Source organism: Erithacus rubecula, assembly GCF_903797595.1.
Source record: "Erithacus rubecula genome assembly, chromosome: 6".
NCBI classification, from domain to species: domain Eukaryota; kingdom Metazoa; phylum Chordata; class Aves; order Passeriformes; family Muscicapidae; genus Erithacus; species Erithacus rubecula.
The window spans coordinates 22,172,159-22,186,617 of NC_136688.1; the positions used below are offsets into that span (position 1 = coordinate 22,172,159).

Sequence of the window (14,459 nt, forward strand, 5' to 3'; positions counted from 1 at the left end):
ACATGATGAGCAGGTCTCCATGTCAATCTAAATAATGCAAAGTGTTATTTTCTGATTATATTGTACTTACTAAGCCCACTCATCTTTGCAAAGCAGCATACTTGCTCTTTCCAAAACATTTGTTTGAGAGCCTGCTGACGTGGAGCACAGCACAAGGCTGGGATAACTGGGTTTTGAGCTCTTGAGCCACCAAAGCTAATCTAGTTACTGCTTCTATATCAACCTGCAGTTATCTCCTGTGAGTGAAATATATGCCCAGGAGGGAGCACCTCTTTGCATGTCAACTGCTTTGAATCATTCTGGCACTTGGCCTGAGCCACCTTTCATCACTGTGAATTCTAAGTTGGCAAATCTGAAACTTTAAAGAGAGGAATAAAAAGTTCTGTCACTGTCATTGAAAAGAAATGGTCGTTATTATTTTCCTTTAGAATTCCAGAGGTACCTTCAATATTCTGTTTAAGTTGTAGTTGGGAGAGAAGTCAGTAAGGAGTATCATGAAGAAAGTGGAATGAAAATAATTACATGATTTCAAAGAGCCACTGGTCCTGTAAAGACCTTGCTCTGAGTTACTACCAGGAGGCAAAATCCATAATGTATAATAGAAGCACCAGATTTCTGAGATTGGAATACCTCCTATCTTCTCCATATCCAATGTTTTCTGAAAAAATGAAAAGTGAACATGCTTGTAATGAAATTTTTAGGATGTGAGCCTCCTTTTCCTGAAGCAAATCAGGCACCCTGCAAAATATGGAAGAAATCTTCTGGCCTTCTCAAGGAATTAAGAGCTTCATTTAGTTCAGCACTATAACACTTAACTGTAAGAGATCTCTGGATTGTCCTCAGTAAAACCAAAAAAGCTAGGTGTTATTGGTTTCTAGCACATTTTTACTACAGTCTGATAGTGCTCAGTGTTTCTTGAGTATTAGAATGTTTTAATCCAGGGAAAGTGAAGATCATGCATGCCAGTTTCATGCATACATGTGTGTATGTATGACAGCTTTGGCTCAGCAGCTGTTCCATTTCTATTTTGCATACCAGTCTAGAGATAGGTCCTGTGGATGAGAATTCTGTTCTTTTAGTCCTATTTGGCAATGGTCTTTCCCAAAAATATTGTCTCAGAGACAGGGACTCTATCTTGCCTGTCATGGAAGAGTATGAAATGTTCACTGACTTGGAAAATTTTAGAAATTTCTGTAAACGTGTACTTTTCACTTAACTTAATATTCAAGGAGTGTCTTAAAATGATCTAGTTGCTGAGGATGAAACTGATGGTGGATACCTGATTTCCAAAGATAGCTCTTCTTTAAGCTAGAGTTGGTTTAAAAAAGGCTGGTGTGAACCAAGATCTCAAATAATCCCGTGAAAGGAAGGGAAATCAAAACACATAGGTTAAGGTAAGGAGACTCTTCTCTAGATGGATGTTTATCCCCATGGAGGTCAAAGTTGGTTAAAATAGCATGTGACACAAAAGATATTGAAGGCCAGATGGTGGAGGCCCATGCTTGTTCTGGCAGTCCTGAGAGAACCAAATGAGTAAAACTTTAGAGGGGATTTAGATATGAAGTTTGTCTGTTATCTAAACTTCGAAAAACAATTGCTTCTTTCAAAGGGCAGACCCTTCAGCTGTTGTAAGATTTAAAAACAAAGTAGAGAGAATTAAGGCAAATTATGAAGTTCTGCCTTTTGTGGTGCCATAGCACTACACAGTATTTGCAGACTTGTGCTTTCCCCTACACAATCCATTCTCTGTGCCATTCACCTTCACAGCACCATGGGGTCTGGCTGGGGAGGACCAAGTTCTAGAAAACTTTCCACTGGGGCAAGGTGGAGGTTGTCACATTTGAGCTTGGTTGGGTTTATTTATTTTAGTTATGCAGACTACTCAGTCCTTACTGAGTAACTATACATAACAGAAGTGATTTTGTTCTTGAATTCTGAACAGATTATATAGATATATTAATTTTGTGATTTAGCACCCTGGTAAAAGTGTGAGGTTGGCCCTCTATTCCCCAGTGTCCTAAACATTTTAATGGCAAGCAACAAAAGACACAGCCAGGAGAAAAAATGTATGGGCTGAAAGGCAGTAAAATGTCTACAGCAAATATCCTGTACTACAGTTTGTTTCCTTAACCCAGGAATAAAGGGGACATGAAAAATTACAACTATTCCTTTCATGTTATTATACTTCCTTCTGTGTCCTGTAAAGCTGTAGATGGGTCTGTTAAGTTATACTTTGACAAGATGAACTGTTTTTATTTTTTAAGTTTGTAGCCTCTAGATGTGTCAAAGAAGTACGTAATCCTCAAAATCCAATTGTTCTAAAAGACAACAACTTATCTTACAAGCAGATACTATGATTCATTTAAATATTACTTCATACTGGAGTAGCCTGGAACTTAAGCCCAGCTTTTTTTGTGTGTTTCTGGTTACTGACTGTTGGTGTTGTTGATTAACCATTGAGATAAGTACATTCATGAGTAAATTCACAAATCAGTCCTGTAGCAGTCAGTAAGCATGGGGAGAGCTGGGACAGGCAGTGCTGGAATGGAAGTCTTTGAGAAAATAAAATTGATATTTTCTACTTCACAAGAGAAAATATATAGAAACATGCATGATTATAGAAACCTGACTTTGGATGAGAATACTAAGACTTTTCAGGGTATATTCCTCTCCTTTCCTGTCTCGATTAGCTGTCCTTTATGCAAAGTAAACTTGGGGTGGACTCCCATTAATATATGTTGCTGAAATGAGCAATTGTTGGAGCAAACAGCTGTCTTTACACATGCTTGAAAGTAGTAATTTAAATTCTTACTGAACTTTATGTATTAAAAACAAAATGCCCACGACAGCAAGATTCAGGGAAACTAATTTCTTTTTCATCTGAGACTTGTTCAAACTACCTGCCTTTTTTTTTTCCCCAAAAAACTTGATTATGAAGTAAATTTGATAAGCATTCAACAGCAGGTCTTCCTCTGCACTAAGATGCATTTGCTGCCACAGTTTCCTGCTCTGGAAAGAAGAGTCAATTACAGAAGGAAATTAGAAGCTGACATAAAGGTCAGAGAGTAGGTGAACAAAGGAAGGGAAGTTCTGCAATTACACAGCTATTGCAATTAAGGTGTGATAGTCCTTCTTCCATGGGTCATAGGACCTGTGGCAGTTTTGATAAATGTTTTAACTTTTATAACAGATCCATCAAGGATAGCAGAGGCAGAGGAAAAAGTTCTTTTTACAAAATCACTTACAAGAAGTGAGTAAAAAAAGTTACTCCAGCTTCCTTAACATTATTGAATCTGGCTAATTCTACTGCTACTTTCACCCTCAAAAGTTCTTGTTCTAGCAGCACAATATTTGCCAAACTACCAGGTAAATCTATATATATTTACTGTCAAATTTGATAGAAGATTTAAAGTTTCAGATTTCAGCATAAGTAACCTTTGATTTAGGATGCAAAATCATGACAGAATATATCACACTAGATTTCACTTAGGACAGATATAATGAAGATTGAAGCCTATTGAACTTCTAAGCATACTTCATACTCAATTCTCATATTTTAAGAGTTTGCTGTGTAAAACATTCTCTGAGTTCAAAACAAAGCACTGGTTTTGCTCTATTTGGAAGCAGGTAAAATCATATTAAAAGAGAATACTTCTGTTATGGTAAACAAGGCAGTGAGACCAAAATCCTAAACAATAAAAAGGAGTTTACAATAACAGCAATCTTATACTATTAGGACAGTCATAATAACCCTCTGTATTAACCCCCTAATTTTGCATTCATATTACTACTGAAAGGAACAAGTCACTGGATGGCATAAGGAATTATGTTTTTGCATTATTACAAAGCTCCCAACTGAGACTGAACTCTGGAGTTCTTTCTGAATGACTAAAAGAAGCAAGGGGCAGGAAAAAAGGGATTAAAGTTTAAAAGTCCTATGTTTTCCTTACCGTTAAATAGAATAATCTGAGCATATTTTATAACAGCTGCACTCACTGTTGCAGGATTGGTGAGTGGAAGATAACCTCCTTACACCATTAGAGAAACTACAATACAGCAAATTCTAGGTCTGGATGTGTGCAAATCAATAAAAAGTAAAGTAAATTCTGTCAGGCCCAGATAAAGCATGGAGTGTATTTTAAGGGTAACTAAGGAAATGATCCTGACTACAGGGACAGAGAGGGCACAGAATGGTTGCAATACTGTATTTTTTCCTTAGGCATCAGAAGGCAGATTCAGAGGAAAAGTTATAAAATGAAATCAGAAAGTCTTCAGAAAAGAAGGATGAAAGGTAATGGCTAATTTGAATAATTTCCTGAACATAGAAATTAAATAATTTTCTGAACATAGAAACAAAGTACAACCAAAGACTTTGTGCAACTTTGTACAGCTCAACTCCTCCCCTAAAGAAAATCCTTACTCAACAGGAGAAATTGGGTCCACAAGAGCATAAACTTAGAGGAGTAACCCAACTGAAATGCTTTGCTGTCTCTAAGAAAAAATATTTTAGGCAAATAAGAATTTAGGACAAGTGCAGAGACAATTGCCTGACTATGCAGGTCCATTTTCTATACATCTATTGTGGCTGACACCAAATCAGAATTCAAGAAACAGCACTTAATAAATAATGTATGACTTCAGGAATACTACCACCATTCTTAACCTACATTTTTTTTCATACAGTTCTCCACTATGCATTTACACATCTACTGTAAGAAGTAATGAAGAATTAATCCTATAGCCTTATAAGACTGTCGTTCCAAGTGAGTATGTGTGAAAGTAATCTTTCCTTTGATTTATAAGCATTCATAAGATGCACAATTAATACATAAAAGAATACTCTCTCTTGAAATTTAGTAATTACTTTCAATTATTATTTAGTCATTGTTACTTATTTTAAGTAAAATCATGCTACAGGTTTTATTTTCAGAAAACAAAAAAAAAAAAGCAACAATGACAACAAAAAGCCCAAACCCAAAATACCTTTTATCTGAGCAAGGAGCACCAAAAATTCTCAAATTTGATAGATGTTCACGTGCTATAATCACTGCTCATACCTTGTGGTTATATTCTGTGGTTAAATGGGACTGGAATAATGGTATTGTCTTACCAATTGGATCCTGTAAGCACCTTCCCTTCTCATTCTGGTCTGATCTCTGCACTGACACTGTTGTTTCACTGGGCCCCTCTCTGTGCCCATGCTGAGGTTTTCACAGGGGAACACTGTGCAGTATTTTACACAGAATTATGGACCATCCACCAGAACAATCTAGATGCATCGACTTTGCCAAGGAGCCCTGAGACTGATCACTTAAATTCTGGAATCTCTTTCAAAATTGTATGATCTCCATGGAAGAGTGAATGAGATTTTTTTGTATGTTTTTTTATAAAGAAGCAGAGTCTCTGAGCTGCTTAAACCCAAGTGTCCCAATTCCTTGAAGTAAAGGCTGACAAGTGCATTTTCCCCACACCTTCTGAAGTCAGCAGAAGGCAGAGAGAGAGTGCTCATCTTCATGAGCAGTTACCATTTTAAATTCCAATGCACAGAGGAGCTAAAAAGCACTTTACAGCTCGTTCAGAAGTTCAGCTGTCAGGTCTGTGGAGACTCTTCCTTACTATAACATCCTGGTGGTTTCCTTCTTTGACAGGTAGCACACAATATCTAAAAGCCTCCTCTCTCTCTCTTGCCATCAGTCCAGCATGTCTGTCCCTAGAGCCCTGTCCCCTCAGGAAGATGGCAGGAGCTTGCTAAAGCCCTCAGAGCACAGCAGAGGAGGGAGGGAAGTAACCCCAGTGTGTGATGAATCAGGGGCAGGAGAAGGGCACCTTCTGTCAGCAGAGCCCACAGAGTGCTCCAGCAAGAGCTCAAACTGGGCTGCAACACAAGAAACAAACCTCATTGCACTCAGACTCAGAGATGGCAACAGATGCAAATACCTCAGAGACAGTATTTGCTGTAAGAATTAAATTGAGCTCTAAGGGACCAAAAAGCATTTGTGACCCAAAATCTTAGATAAAAGCAAAAAACTAGGGCAGAATAATTCTTCACAGGACTGCCCCCCTCCCCAGCACACACATGGACACATGCAATGACATCTGAGTTATGCAGTGAAGAATTAGAGGGGAGTTTCAACACCAGATTAGCAAGATCATATCCCACACTGCTGCTGTAGACAGATAAATCACTGTAAGGGGAATGTGGAGGCATGAGAGAAAGTGCTACAAAGGCACAGCTGAAATCACATCTAGAGAATAGGTCAAATTTCCTGTGAGGGTCAGTCAGATATTTTTCCTTCTGTGTTGGAACAGAACAATTTCTGCAGAAAATCCTAACCCTACATTTCACTATTCATCTTGGCCATGATACCCCAGTACCCAAACTTGTCAACAAGAGGTTTAATAAAACATAGCATCATTTCTACACCACAAGATTACAGATTAACTAGGTACCAAGTACTTTCTCTAGTTCTCTGGCATCTACATCTACATTGTGCAACCCTGTGATAAATACATAGCTCCTCGTTTTAGATGTATCCTTTTACAAGAGTTAACTTCAAAAATAAGTTCTTAATTACTATATAGTCAGAAGAAATAAGCATTTAAATAAGAAGCACTTTGCCTATTGATGGGTTAGTATTCAGAGACACACATGGAGTATCACAGTTGTGATCAGTGAACTTTTCCACTCCATCACACTCTCTCAAACTCCCACAGCCCCTTACCTGTATTTAACTTTCACTTTGAAGTACAACAACCTTATTTCAAACTTTAAAGCACCAATCCTGTGCAATTAGAAGTGGTTAAACAGTGTTGATTACTTTGCTGGCTCAGGACCAGAGAGTCACTTCTCATCCCAGCTGAGTACAGACGAGCACAGTTCTTCAGCTCTGTAATTTCAATTAAGATTTATAGATATTAGTGACAATAGGAATAGGATGAGGGAACAAAAGTACTCCAACTACTTTGGGAGCCTCTTAACCAAGCTTCAAATATACCCAGGATCACATAAAAGCATATAATTTACTGATTAAATTAATTTTCATATATGGTGCTAAATTCTTATTTAAAAAAAAAAAAAGCTGGAAATGCTTTATGCTCTGTGCATTCTGCAGAGGTGGGAAACCTGCTGAGGTCTGTCCAAAGCACTTAGCCTTACAAGGAATCAAGCTGCTTTGTACAGTGATATTGACAGTCCTCCAATTTTAAATGGGAGTGGGATATACTTCCAACAAAAGTTTGAAATTTCAATCAATAGAAAACATGGGCTTGATCATGACTATGGTGTATCAACAATAATAAAGATTTCCATGAGTAATACAAGAGTAGATTTCTATATCGAATGTGTAAATTCAGGAGACAAGAAGAAATGGGAAGCAAAAATATTTTGTTCTTTGGTTAGAAGTAATATCATTGTTCATTCAAGTGTTCCAATGGAGGAGCACAGAAGAACAGACAGGTGCAGTTGAGACAACTACAATATTTGATTAATACTGCAATTCCAAAATGAATGAAACAATAAAAATTATTAAATTAGTTTCTGTGGATGAGGAGCCAGCAAAAATAAAGTGCAAACACAATTTTATGAATGCTGGCAGGAACCCATAACTTATACATTTCCAGCTGTTCATGGATGTGATAGCACAAATCTGTGATGAGGCCTACCACAAATAAATGTTATGATGTTCATCCTGCATTAAAGAAAGAAGAACAAAATCCCTCTGAAAAGAAGGAGTATAAGGAGACTGATAAACGTTCTTGGAAGTAATGCCTAGCATGCCATGAAAATATGAAAGCAGACAGAACACTGTGGTCAATGAGTGTTACTCAAAGGGAAAAGAGGACAGTGAAAGCACAAGAAATGTGAGCACTAGAGCAGCCATGTTCTGCAGAGGCAGGGGAATAGCAAGATGACATACACATCATATTTAAACCTCTTTCTGTGGGAACCTGTAATGTCGCCTGAGCAAAGCTTCAGCAACCTGTAATGTCACATGAGCAAAACTTCAGCTTCCATTCAAAGACAGTTTTTTCAATGATCTAAAGGATCCTTACATTTTGGATTTTAGCTTAACACAAAGGATCTTTTTACAAAATCGTGTACAGAAACTGAGTCTAATGATAATTCGGATAAGATCTCCTGGCTTCCATCTCTGGGTTGAGTCAGACACTTCCTATCCTTGTATTTCCTTATCAGCTTCAATTTGCTCATGACCTGATCCCACACCTTCTTACTTCAGCCACCATTTCTAGTCACTAGGATCCCTCCAGCCTGGGATTTCCTGTAGAAATTATGTAAAGTCAGGAAAGGCTGTTGCAAATCAATACTTCTCTTATTTTCTGGAACCTTGCTATCCACTTCCTTGTGATTTTCTACCATAACTCCTGTCTGCCAACCAGGTGAGAACAAGATACACAAACATGGTCCTTTTTAGCTTAATACAATTTAATATATTATACTGATACTTAATTTTCCTGTAGAGGTCAAAAAGTATGGGCAGTAACACATCAAACCTGCAGGCAGCAGGGCAGAGTGCAAGTTTCTGTATACTCTGAAGAAATCAAGCATTTAAACTTGCAAGTATTAAGCATATCAAAATTTTCTTCCCTACAGTGTTGTTAGAACCCACCTATCTTAGTTGCATTTGCTTGGGGTGGAGATGTTACTTTGTCAAGCTTAACAAAACTCTGAGCTTTCTCAGCTGGGGCTCTTAAAAGGAAGCATTAAATGGATTTTGGCATGTAGAGTTTTATGAAGAGTGGCTCTCTTTGCAATCCCATTTAGCACACATCAGTTGTTCTGAATGCCACTGGGATTATACTGACTTCCAAAAGTGTTTCAATGGGAACTGTATGATTTTCTGTAGCAGAGTAACTGAGGTAAAAATTCACTTTTTTTGTGTGTGGAGGAACCACACAAAACAAAAATGGAACAACAATAACAATTGAAGATATTCACCAAAAAAACCCCAAAAAACAACAACAACAAAAACTAAGAAATATAAAAATATAGAAAAAGTTCCAAATAAATAAACACCAGAGAAAATACCATTCACAGTGACATTTGCTGATGTCCAAATCTTACAACTCATATGGGCAAAACCAAAGTCACTCCTCTTCCATTTGCAAATTGTGGTCAGCTGTTAGCCCTCTGGAGATACTGCATCTCTAAACAAATAAAGTATTCAATATTCAATAAAGAGCAACAAATCTGTGCAAACTTTGCATTTCTTGGTGAAGAAAGTTATCTTTTAAGACAACTAGCTACAGGCAACTGCATTAGAACAACAGTGACCAAGACTACAAAAAGTCTTTTGAAAGAAACAGCACAAATACTTCAGTACTAAAATCTGAAACAGTATAAGCCAGGAAAAGGGCTGGAGAGGAACAGTGCCACTGGAGTAGCTGCTAGCATCTATTATCTATATCATGCCAGAAAGAGAATTAAAATTATTAATCAGAGTGAAAATTTGTGCAAACTGGAAGTAGACCTTGTATCAGTATCATTCAGGAGAAGCATTTAACCAGAAACTTATGGCTGAATTAAAGAAAAATACATTTTAAGAAAACAAACCATTGAGAACATGATGAACTCCCTTCTCTGTTTAGAGGCTTCAAAGAGCATGAAATGGATGCTCTTATACAGAGAGCAATATGGACCAGGGACCACTGCTGTTCAAGGAAAAACATTTATTGATTAGCTGCTTTCTTTTTTTGTACATGATTCAAGCTTTTGGTTTACCTAGCTTGGTATCCTATAGCTGAGAAGCAGCAACAACAAACACTGAAGAAAGATCAAAAAATTTAAAAATAGTAACCAGATATGATTGTCCATCCCCAATGCAAGCCTGTTCCCTCAAAATTAAGAACAGGTTTAGACAGCTACCAGCTACAGTTTCTCATTGATTGACAATTAGCAATGAAAGCAGCAGAAACATCAACATGAATCAAAGCCTTCTCTCTTTGCTCTACTTTTCCCAAATCCACTGTTTCTCTTTTTAATTACAGCACATTATGGATACAGCAATAAAATACCCAGCTCAATAGGCTATACAGGTTTCTTTCTTTCCTTGAACTGGTGTTTTTAATTTAGGCTCCTGTAAGAAATACTAATAGTAGGTCACAGATCAGAGAGTCATCAAGCAAACACTAAGCTCTGAAGAAAATAATTTACAGCACATCTATTATTACAGTTTTGTAAGTCCCAGTCCTGCAAGAAACTGAAAATGTGGTGCAGTTTCCCCATCAATCACATAAGGGCATCTCTGCAAACATTTACTCCCCATTTTAACCATAATCTACTTACAACAAATCATTGTTTCTCTCTTCCTAACCATAAAAATGCAACAAGTAGCATCATAGCTTAGACATAATTCTGATTACATGATTAACTGTGCCAAGATGTTTATAATGGAATACTTATATACAATTCACACCACATGAAGACAGGCAGCACAACAGTTAAGATTATTTATGGCATCTACTCCAGATTTTGTCAGTCTGCAATTCTCTCCAATTATCTATCTAGTCTCATTTGATTCAATGTTAACTGAAATTAAACAAAAACACCTTTTCTAAAACTATTTTCAGATTTTGATTCAGCAGTGAAAATTTTGAAAGTGGAGAGGGGCCAAGGGGGGTAAGGGTATGTGTGCTGGGCTTTTGCTTATTTGTTAGTTTAGGGGGGTTTTAAAGTACAGTGGCTGTGAAACATAATAAAAATATTTCTATATCATTTAGACTTTAATTTTAATGATAAACTTCTGCTGAGTTGTGCTTACTATCTTGTCCTTTCTTATTGTTCCCTATTAAGATGACAGAGGCCTAACTTTTGTAAATAGGTAGAAGTGATGGATACTGTGAACTGTTGGGCAATTTTGCTGTAATACAAAATTTAAAGTTTCATTGAAAACTGAAGAGAGAAAGTGAAGGGGAGTTGAAATTATATTACTTGATCAGCAAAATTCTATCTGACATTGCAAAATTGCAAAACCTCTTTCAAATGCTTTCAAGGTGGGGAAAGAAGATTAAATAGTCTGAAGACAGAGGCAATAATTACCAAAAGGAGAGTAATTAAAATAGTTCTGAGCCTGCTTGAGGTATGAATACATTGGCCAGAACAGCTCCACCAAGGCAGATTCATTCTAATAAGGGTTAATAAATGGGGCAGAGAGGAGGGAGGGAGCCTGGAAGGAAAGCTCAGCACTGACATGAAAAATCTGCTGCTGGAGAGAAAGTAATTGAAGGGTTAGGTGAGCAATGAAGCTCTGATTCATGAGCACAAACAGTTGTGGATAAACTCCAGCATTTAGTCTAAGTGTATCAGGTCCTTAGTCCCAAGGAGGCACAGGATGTCCTAGAACCATTTAGTAAATCATACTCACTTGACTCATAACAAAGAGAAAGAAAAAGTTACTTTAAAAAACATTTGCCATTCACCTCTCATTTGTTTTATGTGATAGACTCCTCTACAGGGAGGGCAGCAGGGTCTGTTCCACTACAGAACATCCACCACCTCTGAATATATGAGTTTTGTACATAGCACCAATTCACCACGTCAGGCTTTCCAAGTGTGTCATTTACATTCTTGCCTCAAATAGGAGGGAGAGTTAAAATGAAAGAGTGAATGAATGAATGAATAAATAAATAAAGTTCATGGGAGATTAAAGGTTCTGCAGGATTTCTGAAGAGTAGCTCTGCTGAAAAATTTCCTTTTCCTGTCTACCTATTGCCTGCATTCTGCTCTCAAGACAGATTTTATTGGCAGTGGATAGAAATGCACATGCTAATGCATATACAAGGGCATTTCCTATTTCAGGACTTAGATGCTAGAGATGCGATAGCAAGGTAAAAATAAAAATTTCAGAAGATTTTATTCAAGTACAACCTGTGCCACAGACAATGCACTGCAACAGATGTGTCTTCTACTGTTTATGCCTCAGTTTGTCCATCAGCTAAATAAAACCAAAACCAAATAACCTCTTATTAACCAAAATAGGAAAAATATCTACCAATATTTCCAAGCTGAACATGATTCTCTGAGGACACAGGCTTAGCTTTTAGATGTATTTTCTTTGTGTAGTGACTATTAAGCTTATTGATTTTAGTGCACTGATTTTAGTGATTTTTAGGCTTATTCATTTAAGGCTACCACTGGCTTCTATTGTGATACCAATTCAAAGCCAATACAACTAAGGGAGGTAAATTAAAGTGGGTTCTTTTTCCCACTAAATCAATATGGCTCTTTGCTTTCAGGCAATGGAGTGACACTGGTGTAACACTGCTGTTGCTTTTACTGGCAAAAAAAAAGTGACTTTTCAGAGTATCACAGTTTTAAAGTTCCTTCTAAATCACTAGTGCATTGAAGGCAATATATGTTTTCCACAGAAGAATTATTGAAAATTAACACTGAGGAACCTGTGAATTTCACACAGCTAGCTAAATGCACCTGAACTGGTAACCACTTTGTCTACTTTGAGCTCTTAACATAAACAAAAATTAGATGGAACTAGGAGAAAACCTCATAGCTGTTCAACCAATGTACACATATCTTTAAAGGGTCTAAATCTAGGGCAGTATGCCTTTGTAACAGGTGGAAGCCAGAGAAAAGGTTCAGCGTGAACATTCAAAGAAACAGCAGGACAATAACCTTCTTTTACTTCTAAACTGAGCACATTTTTTGAGGAATAAGAGACATGGAAACTTTAAAGCCCTTCTAGCTTCTTTTCAGAACACAGCCAAACTTTGAAGTTTCCTCCAGAGAACCTATACTCAGAAAATATGATGTGGCCTGGGGTGGCAAGACACCCTGCCCAGACACTGTGGGATTATTCTGTGCCTGTCACAACAGGTCTCTTGCTGACACTGCTCTGCTTTTCTTGAGGGATGTTTAAGGTAAACCACAGGGGTGGTAGGCACTGTTGCTGCCCCATTTGTATCCCCATCCTGAGCACCAGCAGGAGAAGAAAACCTGGTTGATTCTCCAAGATCCTCTTTGGACCTTCATCATACCATCCTGCTTTGCAGGGAGGCAGAAAGTGAGAGGAAAGAACCCCACACGGCAGACCTCACAGACCTTCCTGTTTGCTCCTCCTCATCAAACTCCATGCTAGCCACTATAAACATTTGACTTATCAATAAAATCATTGAACAGTTTGGGTTGGAATGAACCTTGAAGATCATCTCATTCCAACTCCTCTGCCACGGGCTTTGCTGATTCCTAGATGCTGCAATCTCATAACTCTGTCTCCTGAGAAAAACTCCTGTGGTCTTGCAGCTGTCCTTCCCTGTGACCAGATCCTGCATCCACCCTAAGCACAGCTGAGTCCTCCCTGCCTCTCTCCAGCCTCAGCACCCCCCTCCCCAGCTGCCCTCAGGATGGCAAACCTGAGTGTTGCTGACCCTGCTTAAAAAACCTTGTGCTAACCCTGCCTTCATACTTTCAACATTTCTTTAAAAATTAAATAACTGTATGTATTTCTTTAAGTAAGTCTCTTTAGGTTGGAGGACAGCTGCAGAAACAATGCATTTACAACAATCTGAAAATACAGCTACGACAAATATTTTACTTTTTGCCTCACGGCAACATTAATGTAGTTGATTTTACATCTATTGATACACCAAGTAGAAATATTTATCTCCCAGAGAAAATATTATTAAAATTTAGACTAATTAAATTACTTCAGGTTTACAAATCTTCCCATAATATTTATATGAAAGGAAGAGAAGACAAAGATATAGAGAAACCTGCATGCTACAGAAGAGCAAGTGGAATAGGAAAGAGCAGAAATCCCTAGACTGTAGTTTTCCTCAAGCCAGCTCTACATTTTTGCAGATAAGTATTGCCTCCTGGGCTACAGTAGAGACCACATGTACTTGCATCAGCTGCAGGTCTGGTCCCTGACTTCTGTGCTAAGCCAGACTCCCCTCACAATTGTACCAGCATAACTGTTAACTTTATGGGAAACACATTTTTGTAGCCGAGCATACTAGTGGTCCTAGTGAATTTATTTTTTCTCCATGAAAGAAATATTTCTTTTTATTCCCTCAAGTCTTTTTCCAAAACTATTTTGTTTTCACTGTGCTTTTTTTCCCCCAGTTATCTAGCTAGAACATGAGATTCCAAATGTAACTTGGCTCCACTTTATAGGTGCATGGTGAGACTGTGGCTGTTTCCAAGGGTTTTGGAACAGAACTAAAGTGCTTTGTCCAGCTGTCACCTTTACCTGTCAGCAATCACCTGCTTATCTTTGACTGTATTGAAACAACCATGTTCAAATATTGTGCCTGATTTTAAACACAGAAAGAAACAATACATGAGAGAAACACAAGTTTCTGCTGCTGCCTGTCCTCCTGGGCCAAGCAGAGTGCACTCCTGTTTGATAGATACACAAATGCAGCTAATGGGGAGTTGGTGTTTGAACCTAAAAACTGATCATAATTAGATCTGCCACACAACACAG

At 37.8% G+C, this 14,459-nt stretch overlaps 1 long non-coding RNA gene across 1 annotated transcript in view; it reads right to left on the bottom strand.

The window, feature by feature from the left end:
* Positions 1 to 212: 212 nt before the first annotated feature.
* LOC306803776 overlaps positions 213 to 14,459 on the bottom strand; it is a 31,682-nt gene continuing 17,435 nt past the window's right edge. The window contains exons 2-4 of the long non-coding RNA XR_013774692.1: positions 6,713 to 6,887; positions 1,280 to 1,507; positions 213 to 358 (exon numbers count right to left, since the gene is read on the bottom strand). This is a non-coding gene — a long non-coding RNA (uncharacterized lncRNA). The remainder of the gene's footprint in view (positions 359 to 1,279; positions 1,508 to 6,712; positions 6,888 to 14,459) is intronic.